Source organism: Palaemon carinicauda, chromosome 38, assembly GCF_036898095.1.
Source record: "Palaemon carinicauda isolate YSFRI2023 chromosome 38, ASM3689809v2, whole genome shotgun sequence".
Classification (NCBI taxonomy): Eukaryota; Metazoa; Arthropoda; class Malacostraca; order Decapoda; family Palaemonidae; genus Palaemon; species Palaemon carinicauda.
The window spans coordinates 1,294,308-1,320,896 of record NC_090762.1 but is presented as its reverse complement, the minus strand read 5'-3'; the positions used below and the strand labels follow the sequence as shown (position 1 = coordinate 1,320,896).

The 26,589-nt window shown below is 35.5% G+C and overlaps 1 long non-coding RNA gene across 1 annotated transcript in view; it reads right to left on the bottom strand.

The window, feature by feature from the left end:
- LOC137630157 (uncharacterized) overlaps positions 1 to 25,502 on the bottom strand; it is a 34,899-nt gene extending 9,397 nt beyond the window's left edge. The window contains exon 1 of the long non-coding RNA XR_011041681.1: positions 25,442 to 25,502. This is a non-coding gene — a long non-coding RNA (uncharacterized lncRNA). The remainder of the gene's footprint in view (positions 1 to 25,441) is intronic.
- Between the last annotated feature and the right edge of the window lie 1,087 nt (positions 25,503 to 26,589).

The window sequence follows — 26,589 nt, the reverse complement described above, 5'->3', positions numbered from 1 at the left end:
AGAAAAGGTTGTACTTTATACAAAATGTTGTCGACAGCTTTTTTTCGTAAGTGGCAGAGAGATTATTTCCCTACACTCATTGCAAGGCAAAAATGGCACACAGATAAAAGAAATGCACAACCTGGTGATATTGTTCTGATTAAAGACACAAATGTTGTGCGATGAAAATAGAAAATGGGGCAGGTTGTAGATACAGAAACAGGCAGAGACAATAAGGTGAGAGATGTAAGCATTAGATACAAAATACAAAGACCATGGGTGTCCTATTTTTGTGAATTATTTGGTACTGAAACTCTGTATTTCGAAAGGAATGTTAAGCCAACCTCAGCCAAAGGATTGCCTTTACTTGTTATTTAAAGTGATAGTTCAACAAATGTTTATGGTGCTGTTGCATATGCTAGGTGGGAGTTAGAGTCTGGTGTATTTGAGAGCAGGCTCATTGTGGCAAAGAGTAGGATGGCCCCTAGTTGACAGTGATCGAGAGATCGGTTCACAAGTTGGTGGTATTGCTACCCGTTGAAGAACAATAAAGGAGGCAGGAGTGTATTATTAGTTAAACACTAATAATTATCTTTAAGTATTTTAGTAATGTTCAAGTTTTGTGAAGTTTGCGATAGTGTAAAATTGTGACGGTGGGCAGTGGTACTGTCGACTGTCGACGTGGCCAGTGACTGGCAGGTGGAGGTTGTGCACGTAACCAACTGTTCGTGCGTAGTTGCTGAGGAGTGCAGCTGTGCACTCATGCAAGCAAATGGTGTTATGTAGCTTGTGTTCTTTAAGGATGTGTTAATGTAAGAGCTGATAGAAGAAATTAGCCGATATTTAATGCACGAGATATCTGCTGGGTATCAGAGAGGAGGCATTGTTGTCGAAATGTATGCTCAGGTACCAGATATAAACTCAGCTTGTCGTAAAACGTTTAATCAATCTTTTCTCTGTGCCTTTCAGTCTAGCTACAGCTACAGATACATTATTTTGCAACAGTTTGGGATCCTTAGTCCATGGAAATTTAGCAGACCATTCTTTTCTGTCCAGGTAATATATCAACCCACTTTCAATAAGAGCCAGCTCCTTTTCCTCTTTTATACTATAATTGCCATTGCCTGTTGCACATTTCCCACAACGACTGGAAACATGATTAATGCTAATACCTGGATTACTCCTGAACACTGATAAGGTAACAATATCGGGATGACTGCCTGATCCTCACCACCGATAAATGTAGAAGAGACTCTTTAGCTATGGTAAGCAGCTCTTCTAGGAGAAGGACACTCCAAAATCAAACCACTGTTCTCTAGTCTTGGGTAGTGCCATAGCCTCTGTACCATGGCCTTTCACTGTCTTGGGTTAGAGTTCTCTTGCTTGAGGGTACACTCGACCACACTCTCCTATTTTATTTCTCTTCCTCTTGTTTTGTTAAAGTTTTTATAGTTTATATAGGAGATATTTATTGTTGTTACTCTTCTTAGAATATTTTATTTTCCTTTTTTCCTTTCCGCACTGAGCTATTTTCCCTGTTGGAGCCCCTGGGCTTATAGCATACTGCTTTTCCAACTAGGGTTGTAGCTTAGTAAGTAATAATAATAATAATAATACACACACATTCCAAACTGTGATTCCCTGAGCTGTAAATTTTCAGCCACAGTTTCCTTAACTGTTGGAATTAAAGAGCAATAATCAGAACCAATTAGGAGATCTATTTTCCCATAAGGTCTATCTAATGCACATACATTAACACCCTGGAATAAATGTTTCACTTTTGATAAATCTACCTTACCGACTTGAAATGTAATGTCATCGATTCCATAAGCAGTAACATTGACATCATTCCCATCCTTGTCGGTTAAAACCAGATCATACTCTATACTGTATGTCAGAGTTTTGTCGCCCAATTTAGTCACAGCTAATCTGACACATTTTCCTTTCAGTCCCAATGCCTTAGCCACATCATTTCTGATCATAAGGCCTTTTCTCAGTAAAATCTCATATATCTTCTATAATTTTAGTCGGAGAGCGAAAATATGCGATGACCTCATTTATACCCATAAAACGACTCTATGCTGCAGTCTAACACAAAATCTGACACCGAAAATTTTGGGGTATTTTCTCTGACCCCAGCCCTTACTCGATTCGGACCCCAAAAATAGGGCCTTTTTTCAATAAAATCTCACATATCTTCAATTATTTTGGTCGGAGAGCGAAAATATGCGATGACCACATTTATACCCATAAAACGACTCTATGCTGCAGTCTAACACAAAATCTGACACCGAAAATTTTGGGGCATTTTCTCTGACCCCGGTCCTTACTCGATTCGGACCCAAAAAATAGGGCCTTTTTTCAATAAAATCTCTTATATCTTCTATAATTTTAGTCGGAGAGCGAAAATATGCAATGACCACATTTATACCCATAAAACGACTCTATGCTGCAGTCTAACACAAAATCTGACACCGAAAATTTTGGGGCATTTTCTCTGACCCCGGCCCTTACTCGATTCGGACCCCAAAAATAGGGCCCTTTTTCAATAAAATCTCATATATCTTCTATAATTTTAGTCGGAGACCGAAAATATGCAATGACCACATTTATACCCATAAAACGACTCTATGCTGCAGTCTAACACAAAATCTGACACCGAAAATTTTGGGGCATTTTCTCTGACCCCGGCCCTTATTCAATTCGGACCCCAAAAATAGGGCCCTTTTTCAATAAAATCTCATATATCTTCTATAATTTTAGTCGGAGAGCGAAAATATGCGATGACCACATTTATACCCATAAAACGACTCTATGCTGCAGTCTAACACAAAATCTGACACCGAAAATTTTGGGGCATTTTCTCTGACCCCGGCCCTTACTCGATTCGGACCCCAAAAAAAGGACCCTTTTTCAATAAAATCTCATGTATCTTCTATAATTTTAGCCGGAGAGCGAAAATATGCAATGACCACATTTATACCCATAAAACGACTCTATGCTGCAGTCTAACACAAAATCTGACACCGAAAATTTTGGGGCATTTTCTCTGACCCCGGCCCTTACTCGATTCGGACCCCAAAACTAGGGCCCTTTTTCAATAAAATCTCATATATCTTCTATGATTTTTGTCGGCGAGCGAAAATATGCGATGACCACATTTATACCCATAAAACGACTCTATGCTGCAGTCTAACACAAAATCTGACACTGAAAATTTTGGGGCATTTTCCCTAAGCTTGGCCCTTCCTCGATTCGGACCCCAAAAATAGGGCCTTTTTGAATAAAATCTCATATATCTTCTATGATTTTTGTCGGCGAGCGAAAATATGCGATGACCACATTTATACCCATAAAACGACTCTATGCTGCAGTCTAACACAAAATCTGACACCGAAAATTTTGGGGCATTTTCTCTGACCCCGGCCTTTACTCGATTCGGACCCCAAAAATAGGGCTTTTTTTCAATAAAATCTCATATATCTTCTATAATTTTAGTCGGAGAGCGAAAATATGCAATGACCACATTTATACCCATAAAACGACTCTATGCTGCAGTCTAACACAAAATCTGACACCGAAAATTTTGGGGCATTTTCTCTGACCCCGGCCCTTATTCAATTCGGACCCCAAAAATAGCGCCCTTTTTCAATAAAATCTCATATATCTTCTATAATTTTAGTCGGAGAGCGAAAATATGCGATGACCACATTTATACCCATAAAACGACTCTATGCTGCAGTCTAACACAAAATCTGACACCGAAAATTTTGGGGCATTTTCTCTGACCCCGGCCCTTACTCGATTCGGACCCCAAAAATAGGGCCCTTTTTCAATAAAATCTCATATATCTTCTATAATTTTAGTCGGAGAGCGAAAATATGCAATGACCACATTTATACCCATAAAACGACTCTATGCTGCAGTCTAACACAAAATCTGACACCGAAAATTTTGGGGCATTTTCTCTGACCCCGGCCCTTATTCAATTCGGACCCCAAAAATAGGGCCCTTTTTCAATAAGATCTCATATATCTTCTATAATTTTAGTCGGAGAGCGAAAATATGCGATGACCACATTTATACCCATAAAACGACTCTATGCTGCAGTCTAACACAAAATCTGACACCGAAAATTTTGGGGCATTTTCTCTGACCCCGGCCCTTACTCGATTCGGACCCCAAAAATAGGACCCTTTTTCAATAAAATCTCATATATCTTCTATAATTCTAGCCGGAGCGAAAATATGCAATGACCACATTTATACCCATAAAACGACTCTATGGTGCAGTCTAACACAAAATCTGACACCGAAAATTTTGGGGCATTTTCTCTGACCCCGGCCCTTACTCAATTCGGACCCCAAAACTAGGGCCCTTTTTCAATAAAATCTCATATATCTTCTATGATTTTTGTCGGCGAGCGAAAATATGCGATGACCACATTTATACCCATAAAACGACTCTATGCTGCAGTCTAACACAAAATCTGACACCGAAAATTTTGGGGCATTTTCCCTAAGCCTGGCCCTTCCTCGATTCGGACCCCAAAAATAGGGCCTTTTTGAATAAAATCTCATATATCTTCTATGATTTTTGTCGGCGAGCGAAAATATGAGATGACCACATTTATACCCATAAAACGACTCTATGCTGTAGTCTAACACAAAATCTGACACCGAAAATTTTGGGGCATTTTCCCTAAGTCTGGCCCTTACTCGATTCGGACCCCAAAAATAGGGCCCTTTTTCAATAAAATCTCATATATCTTCTATAATTTTTGTCGGAGAGCGAAAATATGCAATGACCACATTTATACCCATAAAACGACTCTATGCTGCAGTCTAACACAAAATCTGACACCGAAAATTTTGGGGTATTTTCTCTGACCCCGGCCTTTACTCGATTCGGACCCCAAAAATAGGGCCTTTTTTCAATAAAATCTCATATATCTTCTATAATTTTAGTCGGAGAGCGAAAATATGCAATGACCACATTTATACCCATAAAACGACTCTATGCTGCAGTCTAACACAAAATCTGACACCGAAAATTTTGGGGCATTTTCTCTGACCCCGGCCCTTACTCGATTCGGACCCCAAAAATAGGGCCTTTTTTCAATAAAATCTCATATATCTTCTATAATTTTAGTCGGAGAGCGAAAATATGCGATGACCACATTTATACCCATAAAACGACTCTATGCTGTAGTCTAACACAAAATCTGACACCGAAAATTTTGGGGCATTTTCTCTGACCCCGGCCCTTACTCGATTCGGACCCCAAAAATAGGGCCCTTTTTCAATAAAATCTTATATATCTTCTATAATTTTAGTCGGAGAGTGAAAATATGCAATGTTCTCATTTACACCCATAAATCGACTCTATACTACAGTCTAACACAAAATCTGGATAGGGCCAGTGACTAACATTAACCTTGATCAGTTTTCCTCAAAATCCACAAATAAAAAAACTCGTTCCTTGAAATACATTCAGAACTCGAAAATGTCAGGGAAAAGTAACCAAATTATATGATTTACTTCAAGATTTCTTGAAATGACCTAATGAATATCTTGCTTAAAACATTCCAGTGATATCCAATCTATGGTATACTAAGCACAAGTATCCTCAGACACTTATGAGTGTTTTAAAACATATCTGAATTCGGTGGATTTGATGGTAAAGAATTCATTATAAAAATTATATTTTCATAATAAAATAAATTTTTTAATATACTTACCCGCTGGTTATATAAGAATGGCTAAAGTCCCTTGGGCGTCCAGGGACTTTAGCCATTCTTATATAACCAGCGGGTAAGTTTTATATTAAAAAATGATATTTTCATAATAAAATAAATTTTTTAATATACTTACCCGCTGGTTATATAAGAAAGGCTAAAGTCCCTTGGGCGTCCAGGGACTTTAGCCATTCTTATATAACCAGCGGGTAAGTTTTTTATTTAAAAAAACTTGTTTCGATGGGGGAGATTTTAGGATAAAGAACTAGAAATCTATTTGGTCTAATTGGAAAGGTAAATGAAAAAAAAAAAGGCTTTTGATGTGTAAAGTGTCCAAGAACTTTCCCGATATATTTTTAAAAATTCAAGGAAAAACGACAGATATATAGTTGTATCAGAGGATATTTAAATTCAGATTAGTGTTAGCCAGACCGACAAACAAGATAAGATAGATTTAATGGTATAATAACAAATAAAGTCATCAGTATTTTCAAAGGGGCCAAGGAAACAAATCGTGTAAATGGTGTCCTTGTCTTATTAAAGGTAAGGCTATCTACACACACACATGTGTAATTGATCTGATGCTGATATCTAAAGCAATTGGAGTAGAAATCTTTCACAGTCTTAGCTATTATTTCAGGAATGATAAATACTAGTAATGATGAGTAAATATCTTGAATCTTAAGGTGTAAATACACGTTAAAAAAAAAGCGTCAAAATTTTGCATCAAAATTTTGATATCAAAATTTTGATGCAAAATTTGAGTTTATGTAGGACGTTTTGATGTCAAAACTTTGCTTCAAATCTTTTTTTTGACATCAAAACGTCCTACACACACTCAAATTTTGCATCAAAATTTTGATATCAAAATTTGATGCAAAATTTTGACGCTTTTTTTGAACGTGTATGAGCCCCTTAAGACAGTAGCTAGAGCCACACCAGTTCTGAAAATACCCTTGTAATTCTTGTACTACTAGTTAGTCATTTGTGAACAAAATTGAAACATTGCCGGATAACCAGTCAGCATATAGAGAACTATATTGCAGAAACAACTATATGCACTATTGTAAATATCATTTCCTGGTAATAATGGATGAGGACAAATGTGGCATCCTGATTTTACTTGATCTGGGCGCTGCTTTTGACAGTTAAGAATGATTTATTACTCGATGATATACGATCCATTGATATTGGGGATGAAGCTTTTGAATATGTAAAAGATTGCTTACTTATTCATTAAATGGGATTTTTTTTCCTGGTCCTATCACATAAAGAAAATTGAATACAAGCTACTATTACTAACGTTTCAGATACTGAACCAAAATGAACCAAAACATCTAAAAGAATACCTGAACAAACTAGAACTAGAAACAAATATTACCATAAGATACATGAGTGACAAAAATAGACTATCTGAACCAAGAACAAATGGTAAATTTGGTGAAAGGGCTTTTAGCTACTGTGCGCCTAGACATTGTAATAAACTGCCAACTGAAATGAAGGACCTAAAGGGAGCAGTTGATTTTAAGAAGAAACTAAAGACATTAATTTTCACAAGATCATATGATTTGGAAGATGCGACAATCAAAGAATTGTATAAGTTATAATGAAAATGTTTCGTTAGATGATTATTATGGACCCGCCCGATTAGTAGTTCACTCGACTTCAGTGAAGGGTTGGATTTAAGCACAAAACAAGTAACAAGTAAGTATCTAAGAGAGTTTTACGCGTTAATTTTCCAATACCCTTCATCTAACACTTAAAAGAACTATAGTCTTTCCTTTCTTCTTGAAACCCTTAATATTTTCATTCTTTTTTATGGCTAGTGGGAGCATGTTACAAAGTCTCGGAGTCTCATATATTTGAAAGCTCTAAACCTCTTGGCTCCAATAACTTGAAACCATCTGTTACTATTCATGGGTTAACAGAACCTATTTTCTACGAATGAGATTTTGGCACGCATCATATGAACCATTAAGCAGAGAGGTGTACTACACCCAATCCCAATCCTATTTGTATCCATACTAGAAGTCTTTCAAAAGTATCTCAGAGACGTGGAGTGAAGGGCAAGCTTTTACTTTTACTTTTCGACAAACGACACTGATGACAACCTACAACTGGAATTCTAAAACAAGTCCTCACTAGTGTTAGGGAATAGATGACAAGCAATAAGTAAATGAAAATAAAACTGTAGTTTATGGTCGTAGGAAAGAAAATAATTAAAATAGGTTAGTGTGGCCCATTAGAAATGATCCCCCGCCCGTCGTTCTGCTGGATGGAAGATTGGGTCCCGATCAAACTCAATAGTTTTTTTTTTTTAATAGTGTCAGCAACAGGGGTGGATCAAATACAATTGTGTTTGTATTTGAATTGTATTTAAATACAATTTTAATGTATTTGTATTTGTATTTGTATTTTAGCATCCAGAGAAAAAGTATTTTGTATTTGTATTTGTATTATGGCACCCAGAAAAAAAGTATTTTGTATTTGTATTTATATTTGATATTTCAAGTCAAAATCATTTGAGGAGAGAGAGAGAGAGAGAGAGAGAGAGAGAGAGAGAGAGAGAGAGAGAGAGAGAGAGAGAGAGAGAGAGAGAGAGAGAGAGAGAGAGAGAGTCAACAACCATGGTTTACGAAACTATGCAAGAAATATTCTAGGGTGCTGTGCCACGTCGGCACCATCTGAAAGAGTCTTTAGTAAGGCCGGTAATTTTTTCACTCCTGAGCGAGCAAAACATGGCCCGGAAACCTTCCAGGCATTAATGATGATTAAATGGAATTATGATATGTAGAATGCAGATATAAACTTGTGTGAAAAATGTTATATAGTTTGCAAATTTTCAGGAAGATTTTTTATTAGTAGCTTTGAAATCTAAAATAAGTGTACTTGTATTTTCATTTGTATTTTCTGAATCAGTGATTTATTTTTATTTGTATTTTTAGATTTAGGAAGAAAAGTATTTGTATTTGTATTTGTATTTCTAGATTTAGGAATAGAAGTATTTGTATTTGTATTTGTATTTTTGGATTCCAAAACAAAAGTATATGTATTTGTATTTTGTATTTTTGGAATCCCAAACGAAAGTATTTGTATTTGTATTTCAATTGTAAAAAGTCAGTATTTGATCCAACCCTGGTCAGCAACCTCACCATCCATGTGAACTAAGGATGGGGTGTTTGGGGGAGCTTATAGGTCTACCCTACCTGGTGATTTATCAGCAGCCATTGCCTGTCCCTTCCTGGTCCCAGCTAGGGTGGAGAGGGAGCCTGAGTGCCGATCATATGTATACAGTATTTGTTCAGTCTCTAGGGCATTGTCCCTGTCCCTTGCCTCTACCGTTCATGAGCTGTCTTTAAACATGGAAAACCTTGGTGACATCTAAATAGACATTATGTCGAGTTCGTTAATAGATGTCACTGGATTGTAATGTGTCTCTTAGTGGATATCAGATTAGAAATATTGTTTGCGTAAAGAAATATCTGGATGTGGGTTATTAAAAAAAAAAAAAAAAAACTTGTGATTAACAGAGTTATTACCAGAATCAACAACAGTAACTATCTATTACAACCCAACCAAAGTTTAAGTCACAAAACATAAGCAGAGAAGCATTATTATTCAAATGAGTCCCACTCCGAGTAGGCACTGATTGCCTCTGTACTGATTGAACTACACTGCCTGCTTATTAACCCTAGAATAAATTTTAAGATATTGCATGGCTCATCAAATTACCAGAATTGGACGTCCAACTTATTTCAAAGAATCGCTGCATATCATGCAGGTAACAAATCATGTGGATACAAGAGTATTTATGGGTTCTTGAGCTTTCATTTCAAATATGCGTTCCTAAGATTGCATGGCAAGCTTCGAACAGACATCCAAAGGACTGACGATATTAAAGCTTTCAAAAGAAGATGGAGGCTTTTTAAAATTCATGCAATCTTATGGCACCGTTGATTTGACACTTGACAGAGATTACGCAATAGGATTCTATAAATACTCAAAAATATATACCACAAACAAATATAGATCCTCCAGTGCAGGTTCATCCTTGCCAAGATTCTTGGAAATGATGTGTCCTACCATGCAAGTGGCATTTTTAGATTTATTTCAGAAGCAGGTCTTCTGAAAAATATTTAACTTTTATGACATTCAACTTTTATGATTTTAATTGAATACTCTTTTATTTTTTATTTTATTTTATTTTTTATTTTTGTAAACATAAATTAAATGTTACCGGCGTCAATTACCTTAGATGTCAGGATGCCTGAAAACTTTAAATCAATCAATCAGTGCACCGGTTCCTTTGCATGGGATGCAGGACAGGGAAACAGCCCTTAATTTAAAGGTAAAGCAATTGAGTAACTGCTTCATTAGTATTTGAATCTAAATAATTTTTCGTTGTGATACTACCGCTAGAGTTATGGGCTCCTTGGACTGGCCAGACAGTACTACATTGGATCCCTATCTCTGGTCACGGTTCACTTTCCATTTGCTTACACATTCACCGAATAGTCTGGCCTATTCTTTACAGATTCTCCTCTGTCCTCATATACCTGACAACACTGAGATTACCAAACAATTCATCTTCACCCAAGGGGGTTAACTAGTGAAATGTAATTGTTCAGTGGCTACTTTCTCTTGGTAAGGGTAGAAGAGACTCTTTAGCTATGGTAAGCAGTTCTTCGAGGAGAAGGACACTCCAAAATCAAACCATTGTTCTCTAGTCTTGGGTAGTGCCATAGCCTCTGTACTAAGGTCTTCCACTGTCTCAGGTTAGAGTTCTCTTGGTTGAGGGTACACTCGGCACACTATTCTATCTGGTTTCTCTTCCTCTTGTTTTGTTAAAGTTATTTATATTTTATATAGGAAATATTTATTTTGACGTTACTGTTCTTAAAAAATTTTATTTTTCTTGTTTCCTTTCTTCAGTAGGTTATTTTCCCTGTTGGGGCCCCTAATGCTTATAGCTTACTGCTTTTCCAACTAGAGTTGTAGCTTAGCAAGTAATAATAATAATAATAATAATAATATTGAATCTCAAACGAAAATGTATGAACTAGTAAGTTCGTGTGCTGTCACCAGGTGGATAATGAATCTACACTCGGCAACTCGTCAAATCATTTTTTTTTTCACATCCGAGACAAATAGTAAGATGCAACAATAATGATAACTTTCAAACACCTGTTGCCTCGTACACAATTGTTTTCCTATTCCCAGTAACCTATTTCCCATAAAAAAAGGTTACTATATGTACAATTGGATACAACCTAAATGTTTGGATAGACGTTGCATAAAGCATATTATTATTATTATTATTATTATTATTATTATTATTATTATTATTATTATTATTATTAGCTAAGCTACAATCCTAGTTGGAAAAGCATGATGCTCTAGGCTCAAGGGATCCAACAGGGAAAAATAGCCTAGTGAGGAAAGGAAACAAGGAAATAAATGAACTACAAGAGAAGTAATGAACAATCAAAATTAAATATTTTAAGAACAGTAACAACATTAAAGTAGTTTTTGCATTTATGAAAATAAAATAGACAATTTATGACCAATACAAAGAAAATCACATGTCAGTTGGGCAAATGTATTGTTTATTCTGATTTGGTTAAACAGTAAAATGTGCTAAATAGAATTATCAAAATCTCATTGTGAATATGAATTAAGATTTTGGTATGCGAATTCAGTCTACAAGGTGCACATTCACGTTATAATGATGATACTGTTAAATTGCATGTTTTGCAAGACCAACTTAGTGTCTTTGAACATTTGCAGAGGATTGTTGACCAAAAACTGAACGATTTCATGAAGATATGCATGTCATTTGAATTCGAATCTAGGATTGCTTCTATTGCACAAATAATACTGAATCATTGGATGAAGCTGCGATGAAGGTTAAAGACGTCTAATAATTTTGTTTGTGAATATCTGATTTATCCTAATAAAACGTATACATTTACCGAATTACTCTGTCCTTACTTTCCCTTATCCTATGAACAACTCGATTTACTAACACTATATCTCATACTGCTGAGTAGCAGCAGTAGGGGACTCAGCAGTATGAAGCTTCATCTGTGGTGGAAATGTGGGAGGTTGGGCTGTGGCACTTAGCAGTACCAGCTGAACTCGGCTGAGTCCCTGGTTAGGCTGGAGGAACGTAGAGAGTAGAGGTCCCCTTTTTTGTTTTGTTTCTTGTTGTTGTCGGCTACCCCCCAAAATTGGGGGAAGTGCCTTTGGTATATATGTATATCTCCTCTCGATACAGGATTTCTCTCTTTCAAAAGCAATATATAAATTGAATACAAGCTACTCTTACTAACGTTTAAGATAATGAACCAAAATGAACCAAAATATCTAAAAGAATGCCTGAACAAACTAGAACTAGAAACAAATGTTACCATAAGACATATGAGTGACAAACATAGACTATCTGAACCAAGAATAAATAGTAAATTTGGTGAAAGGGCTTTTAGCTACTGTGCGCCTAGACATTATAATAAACTGCCAACTGAAATGAAGGACCTAAAGGGAGCAATTGAATTTAAGAAGAAACTAAAGTCATTACTTTTCACAGGATCATATGATTTGGAAGATGCTACAATCAAAGAATTGTATAAGTTATAATGAAAATGTTTCGTTAGATGATTGATATGGACCCGCCCGAGAAGTAGTTCACTCGACTTCAGTGGAGGGTTGGATTTAAACCCAAATAAGTAAAACGAAAGTTAAATTTCAACTCACTCTAATGGTTTCCCTAAGCTTTATAACCAACAGAAATAGATTTTGATCTTGTTTCTCTTATGAGCGGAATTAGTAAAAACTATTTCAATAGAACTCTCTTGAAATTAGTAAAAACTATTTCAATAGAACTCTCTTGAACATGGGTACGGAAAATTATAATTCTTTGATATATTTAACGTCAATTTGCGATAAATATGAGAAGGCAAAACACGAGAATTGCTTCAAACCTCAGAAATCAAACTTGGTATTGTCTCTGTCATGAAGTGAATTGGTAATCAGTGTTACTACTGTACAATTGAACACGCCTGGATGAAGATATAACATGACATGCATTTCCTTCATACATCTAACGGCAGTTTGCATTTAAGATATGAAAGTGCAAAAACTCAATATTAAATTAGTTGTAGTATCAATTCCGATATTTAAGAATATAAACCCCAATTAACCAATACAACTGGACCTCACTTTTACCTGGTGTGGGTAATACCTTACTCCCCCCCCCCCTCCCTGCCATAGCCAGATCCAAACCAATAGGAACACAGCAGGAAATTCGTTCTAACCCACTACAATTCTGCAACCAGCATATGTAAAATGATAATAAATACCCATACAAATAATGCATGAATAATTACTAGAACTAAACCGTACCTCAGTTTCAAAACCAAAACGATAGAATAATAAGTTCACGTATTTGCCAAACCATACGAGAGGCCATTTACAGTCGCCATTACAGGCAAGACTTCCAACCTGACTCAGAAACCTAAGCCAAAGGATTATTACAGACAATACTATTTATGATTGTGTTTAAGGTAAAACTACAATTATTACAAGATGCGCAACTCATCCAAGATTGCCTAAGCCACTTAGAAACACAACCATGATTTACCAAAGAAGTACTTTTGAATTTGGTACTTAGAAATTTTAAATAAAGATGGACACCATTGCATGGTGTCACTACCTACATTTTACAATAGTGGAACCGATGCTTAGATACGAACACGTATCGTCAGTTTTGTACCATATTGCCAAGTTTGAACTTTAAATTCATTTGTAAGCTAAGTTATATTAAAATTATAATGGTAGGCTACTTAAAACTACATTAAGTAATTCAGGGTTAATACTCAACATAAGTTTTAATTCTTTATAACCATCCTTAGCTAGGTCCAAATATTCATGTCACTAATATTATTATTATCAAAAGAAGGAGTTTTATCAGCCCAATGAGTCAAGCTTGATTCTCACAGGGCTGACCCGAAATAAATTTGGGATATAAAGAATTATAAGATTATCAAAATTCAATTGATAAGGGAAAAAATATATAAATGAAAAAAAAAATAATTGGTTATTGTAGATACATAAAACGGCATATTTGCTTACATAGAAATTACCTCTATCAACAAGTAGCAAACTTTTAATAAATACTACGATCTGCCAAGAACACTAAATTGACAAAACTTCCATCTAGTTAAATAGGAATTGCAATACACAAATAAATAGTTATAATCTCGCCTTCGACTCACCTTAGGTCACAAAACATTCAAAATAGTACTGAAGCCTTATTCAAATAAATAGTTATAATCTCGCCTTCGACTCGCCTTAGGTCACAAAACATTCAAAACAGTACTGAAGCCTTATTCAAATAAATAGTTATAATCTCGCCTTCGACTCGCCTTAGGTCACAAAACATTCAAAACAGTACTGAAGCCTTATTCAATCATGCGGATCACCAATAATCTTTTTTGTTTAATCAAAAAGATATTACTTGTTTACTTGCTTTGGGTTTAAATCCAACCCTCCACTGAAGTCGAGTGAACTACTACTCGGGCGGGTCCATATCAATCATCTAACGAAACATTTTCATTATAACTTATACAATTCTTTGATTGTAGCATCTTCCAAATCATATGATCTTGTGAAAAGTAATATCTTTAGTTTCTTCTTATTGCCGCGGGAAATTTCCACATGAAACCACACATAATTTAGTAATTGAAAATTTTATACGTTTAAAATGAAATGAACTTATCTTTATGTATAACAAAGACTGCTGGTGTGTTTTTATTTCCATATTAAAAACTGAATTTACCTAAATTCACGGGGAATGAGTTGCCCAGCCTCGTAAACGAAGAGCAAATATGTAGAAAACCACTTTTGCTTGACTGGTCGAAAACAGACAAGAGACAACTCCACCCCCCCCCCACCCCTACCCACTTATGGTAAGTGCTAAAGTTATTATCTAATTAGGTGATTATGACTGTTCAATATTGAAATATGAAATAATTAATTGATAACTTGATACAAAGTAAATCACACCAATGAAGGTTTTTCCATAGAATATTTTCTCAAATATCAGAATTACATATGAAATTCGTCCTAACTTGATTAGATTCTGCAACTAACATATGAAAACTAATGTACAGTATACACATTATATATATATATATATATATATATATATATATATATATATATATGTATATATATATATATATATATATATATATATATATATATATATATATATATATATATATCCAGTATATATATATATATATATATATATATATATATATATATATATATATATATATATATATATATATATATGTATATATATATATATGAATATATATATATATATATATATGTATATATATATATATATATATATATACATATATATATATATATATACACATATATACATATATATATATATATATATATATATATATATATATATATATATACATATATGTGTGTATATATATAAATCTATATATGTGTATATATATACATATATATATATATATATATATATATATATAATATATATATATATATATACATATATACCTATATATATATATATATATATAATATATATATATATATATATATATATATATACATATATACCTATATATATATATATATATATATATATATATATACATATATACCTATATATATATATATATATATATATATATATATATATATATATATATATATACATATATATATATATGTGTGTATATATATGCGAAAAGAAAAGGCGGGAATGAATAATAAACCTAAATCGTGTTCCAGTTTCAAAACGATAATGTTAAAAGTTCACGTACGGGCAAAACTGTATCGGAAGGCCATTTACAGTCGCCAACTAACTAGATTCTACTACACGAAAAATAGTTAATAATTAGAATAAGGCAATTTATTACCAAGATTAGTTAAAGCTATGATTATTGCAAGATGAGCAACTCATCCAAGACTGCTTATGTCACCTGGAAACACAAGCATGATTTAACAAAGACCTACTTTTGAATTTGGTTCCTATACAGTAAGTTCGAATAAAGATTGAGAACTTTTGCATAGTGTCACTGGTCACACTTTGGAGTTGTGGAACCAGTTCCTAAATATTCACAATTTGGAGTTGTGGAACCAGTGCCTAAATATTCACAATTTGGAGTTGTGGAACCAGTGCCTAAATATTCACAATTTGGAGTTGTGGTACCAGTGCCTAAATATTCACAATTTGGAGTTGTGGTACCAGTGCCTAAATATTCACAATTTGGAGTTGTGGTACCAGTGCCTAAATATTCACAATTTGGAGTTGTGGAACCAGTGCCTAAATATTCACAATTTGGAGTTGTGGAACCAGTGCCTAAATATTCACAATTTGGAGTCGTGGAACCAGTGCCTAAATATTCACAATTTGGAGTTGTGGAACCAGTGCCTAAATATTCACAATTTAGAGTTGTGGAACCAGTGCCTAAATATTCACAATTTGGAGTTGTGGAACCAGTGCCTAAATATTCACAATTTGGAGTTGTGGAACCAGTGCCTAAATTTTCACAATTTGGAGTTGTGGAACCAGTGCCTAAATATTCACAATTTGGAGTTGTGGAACCAGTGCCTAAATATTCCCAATTTGGAGTTGTGGAACCAGTGCCTAAATATTCCCAATTTGGAGTTGTGGAACCAGTGCCTAAATATTCACAATTTGGAGTTGTGGAACCAGTGCCTAAATATTAACAGTTTTGGTTCGTTTTGTACTACATTGTCAATTATGAACATTCTATTAATTACGTACCAACGTCTGTGAACCCTGCCAAATTAGCACATCCCCGGCCTTCTCCATCACGAGGCTCAATACTACGCAGTACTCTAGAAGTTTTATTCCAGCTGTGACCAAGTTGTGGAATGATCTTCCTAATCGGGTGGTTGAATCAGTAGAACTTCAAAAGTTCAAAGTTGGAGCAAATGCTTTTTTGTTGACCAGGCGGACATAGTCTTTTTATAGTTTATTTATGACATATTTGTTTTTGATGTTGTTGATAGTTTATTATATGACATGTCTGTTTTGACGTTGTTTCTTATTTTAGAATGATTTATTGTTAATTTGTTCTCTTCATTTATTTATTTCCTTATTTCCTTTCCTCACTGGGCTATTTTTCCCTGTTGGAGCCCCTGGGCTTATATAGCATCTTGCTTTTCCAACTAGGGTTGTAGCTTGGATAGTAATAATAATAATAAAAATAATTTCCAAATGAAGCTAATTATCACTTAGTAATTGAAAATCTAACGAAGGCAAATAGAATCGACTTTATACCTCTATATTAAACAAAGGCAGTTGATGTGTTCCTCACTAAGAAAGTCTTCCTATTTACAGAATAAAAACTGAATTTATTTCAATTCACTAACAATGAAGAGCAAATGCTAAAACCCTCTGGCATTACGATACGGTTGATATCTACCGTACCGTAATTCCTTACTGTACGGTAATTTTACCAAGTACGTGAGGGTTCGATTTAGGTACGGAAAATGAGCAAAATTCCGCAATGTATCGTGTATATAACTAGGCAATTACTAATGCATATTTGGCCATGTCAGTGACTTCACATGTCCATCACTAATGCACTTAAAATATCAGTTTGCATGTGTGTTTTTATGTCTGGATTTCCTTAGTCGACATTTATATGCAATTCTTGAGGTACATTTCCTTAGTCGACATTTATATGCAATTCTTGAGGTACATTTCCTTAGTCGACATTTATATGCAATTCTTGAGGTACATTTCCTTAGTCGACATTTATATGCAATTCTTGAGGTACATTTCCTTAGTCGACATTTATATGCAATTCTTGAGGTACCTCGTTATAATAATTTACAGCATCATCTGTATAATCCCATACTGTTCATTCGACTCCTCCACTGCTTGGTTGTACACGCTCATGCTGCCCAGAACTGATCATATTGCGTTCTGCAAATTATTCATGCATTATACTTCATTGACTTGTGGAAGAGAATTGCGTCATAGTTTATTACAAAGTAAATCGTATCAATGAAGGCTTTCTAAAGATTTGTTTTCGTAAATATCAGAATTACACAAGAAATTCGGGCTAGCTTCTTACGAATCTGCAACCAACTCATGAAAAATAATAGTAAATATCTCAATCAGGGTTTAAAGTTTTAGGGTAATTACAATAGTTTGAGGTAATTTGTAGGGTTTCAAGGTAATTTTTTTGACAGTTCTAAGGTAATTTTTTTGACAGTTCTAAGGTAATTTTGGTTTCACGAAATTACTAGCTTCACATTTAAGGGAATAAAGTTCTAAGGTAATTTTTTTGACAGTTCTAAGGTAATTTTGGTTTCACGAAATTACTAGCTTCACATTTAAGGGAATAAAGTTTTAAGGTAATCTAAGGTAAAAAGCAGCACCATCTAAAGTAATTGTCACATGCTCAAGTTTAAACACTGATATCAATGCAAATAAAGTGGGGCCAAATGCAAAACCTAAACCGTGAGGAGTTTCAAGACAAAAGCATTTGATAACAAAAACGAAATATGATACACAAAATACCCAAGAATGCAAACGATAAACTAATCTTGTAGGTCCTAAAGTGCGTAAGGTTCCCCTGGGCGATAGGGCCAGGAAAACAGCCCTTAAAGTAAAGTTCATGTATGGGCCCAACTATATGAAAAGCCAGTTAAAAAAAAAAAAAAAAAAAAAAAAAAAAAAAAAAAAAAAAAAAAAAAAAAAAAAAAAAAAAAATTCAAGATTGACTACGTCCCCTGGAAACACAACCGTGATTTAACAAAGAAGTACTTTTTAATTTGGTCCCTAAACAGCCAATTCAAATAACGATTGACACCAATGCATGGTGTCACTGTCCACTTTCCCCAATTGTGGAACCGATGCTTAGATACGAACGCTTTTGATTAGTTTTGTACCACATTATTATTATTATTAAATGCTAAGCTACAACCCTAGATGGAAAAGCAAGATGCAATAAGCCCAGGGGCTCCAATAGGGAAAATAGCCCAGTGAGGAAAGGAAACAAGGAAAAATAAAATATTCTAAGAACAGCAAAAACATTGAAATAAATATTTCCTATATAAACTATAAAAACTTTAACAAAATAAGAGGAAGAGAAACTAGATAGCATAGTGTGCCCGAGTGTACCCTCAAGCAAGAGAACTCTAACCCAAGACAGTGGAAGACCATGGTACAGAGGCTATGGCACTACCCAAGACTAGAGAACAATGGTTTGATTTTGGAGTGTCCTTCTCCTAGAAGAGCTGCTTACCATAGCTAAAGAGCCTCTTCTACCCTTACCGAGAGGAAAGTGACCACTGAACAATTACAATTGTGAACATTTAGTTCATTAAGTACCCCAGTCTGTGCACACGCCAAATCTGTACGTCGGTAAATTGAAATTATAAGTGTTAAATCATCGCCACTAAGTTTTTTAGGGTTAACATTCAACAGAAGCACTAATCCTTTATAACCAACTTTAGCTAAATTCAACGACCTTACTTTACTTACTTTTACAGGTTTATTTCTCGCCCTCCATCAAACACTAAGGTCTGTTCAGGCGGGCCTTGGTGTGTGAAAAAATAATTTCCTTTCCAGTTAATATTTGCTCTGTATCGTTATCAGTTATTTCGCTAGCATTTGTATTCAGGCTTAATAGTTTTCAGGTCACTATTATAACACTTTCTAAAAAGATAAGTCTTCAGGTTTTTCTTGAAGACAGCCACATTTGTGCTATTCTTGACATCGACTTGATGTCAAGAATAGCCAAAATGTGGCAGCTTTCAAGAAAAACCTGAAGACTTATCTCTTCGGAAGTGTTATAATAGTGATCAGAAAACTATTAAGCCTGAATACAAATGCTAGCGAATAACTGAAAAGATGCAGAGAAAAAATATTAACTGGAAAGAAATTATTTTCACACACCAAGGCCCGCCTGAACAGACTTTTAGTGTCTGGAGGGCGAGAAATAAACACGTAAAAGTAAGTAGAATAAAGCACCATATTTGCTTACTTAGGAAATACCTTTATATTCAAAGCAAACATTTTTTTATCAACACTACCATGTACCACGACCACAAAATTGTAAAAAAAAAAGAATAACCTACATTAAAGAGGAATTGAAGTACGCACAAAATTATAATCATGCCTTCAATTCGAGTTCCTTCGTCCACTAAGTATTAAAGGCAGTATTGACGATATGTGCAATCATTAACAACCACTTCTGTTTCATGAAAATTATATTGTCGCCGGAATTTTCCACATGAAACATCGGTAACAAATTAATTCCAGGAAAAAAAAAAACATTTTTTTTTTACCTTTATACCAAACGATGTTTCATGATTTTAGATTAAGTTTATTTTTTTTCTTAAATTCACTGACAACGTGTCGGCCAGTCGTCCAACGCCCAGCAAATCTGCAAAAACCACTTTTGTTTGACTTGTCGAAAAACCAGACAACAACAACAACCCCCCCCCCCCCCCCCCGAAGGGCCAACCCCACACTCAGTTGAGGTAAGAGTTTAGTCATTAAAGAATGAAGTGTTTAATACAAATATAAAATTTACTCAAAAAGAAAATTAGATAAAAAAAAAAGTTCTGACATGCGTTTTTTTTCATGGTCATTTCCTGCTTCACTTTAAACTAAATTTCAATGTGTTGGCGATATAGAATCCCTTGATATCTAAACTAAGCCTCCTATTCCACAAAACATTTGTGTAAGTGCAAGTGCTGACATATGGGCAACTTAATCTAAACCTATAAAAAATCTTTATCTGGGAATTCAATCTACGGATACTATACACATCCGAATATTTCAAAAAATTAGAATCTGCTTATTGCCTTCAAGTATGTCGCTGAGAGAGAGAGAGAGAGAGAGAGAGAGAGAGAGAGAGGAGAGAGAGAGAGAGAGGAGAGGAGAGAGAGAGAGAGAATCGGTACTTGAAAAGATAAAACTTTAAAAGGGTATTTTTTTACTCTCTCTTTGAGAGAGAGAGAGAGAGAGAGAGAGAAGAGAGAGAGAGAGAGAATCGGTACCTGAAAAGATAAAACTTTTAAAGGGAATTTTCTTACTTTCTCTCTCTCTCTCTGAGAGAGAGAGAGAGAGAGAGAGAGAGAGAGAGAGAGAGAGAGAGAGAGAGAGAGAGAGAGAGAGAAAATCGGTACTTGAAAAGATAAAACTTTAAAAGGGTATTTTCTCTCTCTCTCTCTCTCTCTCTCTCTCTCTCTCTCTCTCTCTGAGAGAGAGAGAGAGAGAGAGAGAGAGAGAGAGAGAGAGAGAATCGGTACTTGAAAAGATAAAGCTTTAAAAGGGTATTTTCTCTCTCTCTCTCTCTCTCTCTCTCTCTCTCTCTCAGAGAGAGAGAGAGAGAGAGAGAAAATACCCTTTTAAAGTTTTATCTTTTCAAGTACCGATTTTCTCTCTCTCTCTCTCTCTCTCTCTCTCTCTCTCCTCTCTCTCTCTCCCTCTCTCTCTCTCACTCTCTCTCTCTCTCAGAGAGAGAGAGAGAAAGTAAGAAAATTCCCTTTAAAAGTTTTATCTTTTCAGGTACCGATTCTCTCTCTCTCTCTCTCTCAAAGAGAGTAAAAAAATACCCTTTTAAAGTTTTATCTTTTCAAGTACCGATTCTCTCTCTCTCTCTCTCTCTCTCTCTCTCTCTCTCTCTCTCTCTCTCTCTCTCTCTCTCTCTCTCCTCCTTATCAATAGTATGTAGGCAATTGCTATTCTAAACTGATTCACTTTTATTAGCTAATCACCGAAAAAATAATTACATTTCAAATACAAGCCACCTTCCCCCTATCCTCTTAAGTGAAGGGATTTGACACGAGGAAGGGTGTTAAGACTTTCAAGAATATGAAGACTTTTGTTTTGTGCTCAGGATTCTACGAAAGAGAGGATTTGGCAATTAACTCTGACTACGCCATTGTTCTCTATATTCTTAATTAGATGAAATAACACAAACAAATCTTAACATAAGTATTGGTTTTGTACAAAGAGGATTGTTGCTACATGAATACTTAAGGATAGGATTAAACAATTATTAATGGGTACACAGATATTTGTATTCATACGTAAGAGAGAGAGAGAGGAGAGAGAGGAGAGAGAGAGAGAGGAGAGAGAGAGAGAGGAGAGAGAGAGAGAGAGAGAGAGAGAGTACGGGAAGGATCATATCTTGACAAGTATGTTCAACCTCTGAAAAATTAGATAAATTAATATTCTAATATCTTATGTATTGCATTCAGACAACCAATACAAGATAGCATTTGTAGTGAGAGAGAGAGAGAGAGAGAGAGAGAGAGAGAGAGAGAGAGAGAGAGAGAGAGAGAGAGAGAGAGAGAGAGAGAGAGAGAGAGAGTACGGGAAGGATCATATCTTGACAAGTATGTTCAACCTCTGAAAAATTAAATAAATTAATATTCTAATATCTTATTCATTGCATTCAGACAACCAATACAAGATATCATTTGTAGAGAGAGAGAGAGAGAGAGAGAGAGAGAGAGAGAGAGAGAGAGAGAGAGAGAGAGAGAGTGAGTTTGTCTGAACTCTTTTCAAGTATGAGGTGATAAGTCTTGAGTTAAACGTCCCACAATTAAATTCCTGACGAAATGGATTAGAATCAGTGGAAGTGAATGGGAATAACTGCGAGGAATGATACTAAAATATTGGCTATATACAAAATATCAAAATTCATACAAATGAAATCCGTACTGATACACGTGACGGCTGAAGCTACAGGTACCTAAAACAAGATCATATGTATTCTTTTATATGTCTAAGTAAATGTGGTTTTGTATCAGAGAGCAATTTATATTAATTAAAAGGTTCTATACTTAAACTTCACAGATCTAAGTAAATATGGTTTTAAACCAGATGTTAATTTCGATTGATTAAAGGTCTTTATGAATAAACTTTATACCCGAAGTCAGCAGGACATATCTCAGTATGGAATACAGTAAACGCTTGAGGTTGACAGTAATTCTAAAACTGCCACTCCTGTCAATCAACGGTTTGCTGTCTATTGTATATATTTAGACAGTTGTGGGAGCTGTAGAGTTAAAACCCTGAAGGTTAGAAAATGGTTTAAATAAAAGGTGGCGGACTTTATGATATGCATTGCAAAGAAGAGAACGTAGGTTTATTTGTGAAACGATGACTGCTTTGGAATTTATACGCAAAAATGACTGTGAAGGTTCTGTACAGAGTAGGATTCCTTTGCAATACAGGACCAGAAAAGAGGCCCCTAAAGTACAAGTAATTTGCACACAGGAATGAAACGAGAGGAGAGAGAGAGAGAGAGAGAGAGAGAGAGAGAGAGAGAGAGAGGAGAGAGAGAGAGAGAGAGGGGGGGGAATTTGAGGGGAATTTGGGGGGGGGGGAATTTGAGGGGAATTTGGGGGGGGAATTTGGGGGGGCGGAATTTGGGGGGGGGGGATTTGGGGGGGTTTGGGGGGATTTGGGGGGGGGATTTGGGGGGGGATTTGGGGGGGATTTGGTGGGGGGGGGGAATTGTGCGGGGAAGTGGTGGATGCGAGCTGCCTAAACTACACTGTTAAAAAAAAACCGCAATTTTAATACCAGGATTTTTACCGTTTTATCTGCAGCACATTTTCAACAGCGTAGGTTATAGACACCATGGAATGAATTTTGAATTACTTGATTTAAAAAAAAAAAAAAAAAAAAAAAAAAAAAAAAAAAAAAAAAAAAAAAAAAAAAAGGCAAAGCTACACAAATGCTGAATTTCCTAGAGGTACTGTTTAGTGAGAATGAAAAATATTTCAAACGAACAATTGTGTACAGACTTCTTATCAGGGACTGTGTGTATACACTAAATTCCTAAAGAATGTATAAGAGTTACTGAACTTGTAGATCCACTATGAAAGGGTTTCCATATGAGATACGACCAGGAAAACAGCTCTTGAACTAAGTAGATCAAGTTAGTGGTTTCTATGTACTCGCATGTGTACAAGCTGGGTTATAACAAAGGATTAATTTTGTCTATAGTAAAATAATGAAGTGTTTATTATATATGTAAATACTGCGTAAGCTGAAGAATTTACTGACACACTTCATGTCAACTAATTAATCATTTTGTGTGTATGTACAATCTAGATCAAAATAACTCCCACACCTGTCACAGAAAATTCATGGATCCTTCTTACGCTTTTGCAAGGCAAAATTTTCGATAATTAAACAGACTTACGATGTGTCATCACGACCAACAGTTTTCACAATCTTAAAAAGGCGAAAAAAAATCGTTTGTCTCCCACATCAAATCTGAAAATGTATCTATGACCCAGTGCGGTCAGTTTTCCATAAAATGCTACTTACACCTTACGAAAATACGGCCTTTTAACCTCATCACTGGATTTAAAAAGGAAATTTAGGTACAGAGCCAGGCACTGGTAGGTCATGTCTCGGTTTCTTCCTTTAACATCTACGACGATTAAAGGTAACTATACAGTAGCGTTCTCAACTTGGAACTCAAAACCACATTGTAACAGCCTAGTAATGTTGAGGGATGATACACAAAATGACGGGTGAGAAATCCTTTAAATACCGCTTTTGGGGAACCACGAATTACTGGAATCCCCAGGTAAATACTGAAATCCCCTTGGAAATTACAGAAATACCCTTGGAAATTACAGAAATACCCTACAGTATCACTGCAAACCCTTAGAAATTGATAAATGTTTCTTTTTTTTTATTTAATTTACATTACTTTTTAATAAATTGATTAAATAAAATGTGTATTTTAAAGCATTTTTCTATATACCCTTTGCACAATATATAAAAGGGTACAGAACCGAACAAATCCACTTAACCTAACCTAGTACTTCTCAGGTCACAACCCCTACCCGGGGGCAAGCCCCTGGACCTTCTTCCCAGGTCACAACCCCTACCTGGGGGCAAGCCCCTGGACCTCCTTCCCAGGTCACAACTCCTAGCCGGGGGCAAGCCCCTGGACCCCCTTCCCAGGTCACAACCCCTAGCCGGGGGCAAGCCCCTCGACCTCCTTCCTAGGTCACAACCCCTAGCTGGGGGCAAGCCCCTGGACCTCCTTCCCAGGTCACAACCCCTACCCGGGGGCAAGCCCCTGGACCTCCTTCTCAGGTCACAACCCCTAGCCGGGGGCAAGCCCCTGGACCTCCTTCCCAGGTCACAACCCCTAGCCGGGGGCAAGCCCCTGGACCTCCTTCCCAGGTCACAACCCCTAGCCGGGGGCAAGCCCCTGGACCTCCTTCTCAGGTCACAGCCCCTAGCCGGGGGCAAGCCCCTGGACCTCCTTCCAAGGTCACAACCCCTAGCCAAGGTTCTACCTACTAATATATAAAAAATATAAATGCTAAAAACATGAAGATAACGTATTTTAATAAAAACACATATTTATCGATTTCTAAAGGTTTGCAGTGATAGTGTAGGGGATTCCAGTAAATCCAGGGGATTGATTGATTGATTATTAGGTATTATCTGGCATCGTAAAATCCGGGGGATTCCAGTAATTCAAGGTACCGCGCTTTGGGCGCAAATCAAAATGAAATTTCTGTACAAATTCAAGTTGTTTTGAAAGAAAATCACCGGGTATTCAAATTTTTAACGTTGAAAGTAATAAAAATCGGCAAAAAACGTCGGAAAAATAAGCCTGAAAAGTATGTTCTCACCCGCACTGTCTCCATTGTTTACAAAAACACTAGCTAAAAAATAACACGTCCTTCCCTTCCAAGTCGATAACTCGACTGAATCTTTCACAGGCGAAAACTAGATCCCTAGACAAACCCTAGAATTTCCCTAGATTAGAGGTTATTTCTTTTAGTATTTACTCACTTTTACTTTTACTTTTAGGGGTTTATTTCTCGCCCTCCATCAGACACTAAGAGTCTGTTCAGGCGGGCCTTGATGTGTGAAAATAATTTATTTCCAGTTATTATTTTGCTCTGTATCTTTTCAGTTATTCGCTAGCATTTGTATTCAGGCTCAATAGTTTTCAGATCACTATTATAACACCTGCCAAAGAGATAAGTCTTCAGGGTTTTCTTGAAAGCTGCCACATTTTTGCTATTCTTGACAAGTGGAAGGTCCTTATATAAGAAATATTTATTCTACATACTGTTGCATCTTTTTTTTAACTTTAATATGATATGAACAAACCTTAAGATTATTTTATTTAACATAATATTCAGAGTTTACTCAGACTTTAATTCCAATGTGTGCTCTAGAAGATATATTCACAAAATCATAATTACATTCTGTCATAACAAGTAAAGCTTAACAAACGCAAGTAATTAACAGTAATTAAATATCATAACGGACTACTTTTTTCATTGCTGTTTTTACATATAAAAATCAAATATCAATAATTGTTTAATATCTACGTATATAGATAATTACTGTTAAATCCTAAGGAACATTGGGGATATTAGATTACTAACATTAAATTTACCTTAAAAAATCCAAGATTGATGGATATTGATAAAGCACTCAAGTTGTATGCACTGAACCGCAAAAAGTCCCCATTCGTGAACAATTTCCCTAGAGGTGGGGCCCTTGGTCGAAAACTTACTTCAGCCAATCAGAGACCTCCACCGTACTCTGCGTTTCTATGGTTACTCTTGTATTTTGGTAAGGAAATATCTACTTAATCCCACGGTAAAATATTTGGACTATAATGAGCTTTCAAACGAAATTTCTATAAACACAATTGAATATCTAATAGATATATACAAATTGTGACTATTAAAACAAGGTAATTCATATTTATAAAATTAAACTTTATGGATTATTAATAGTGCATAGTTTGAAAATACTTTTG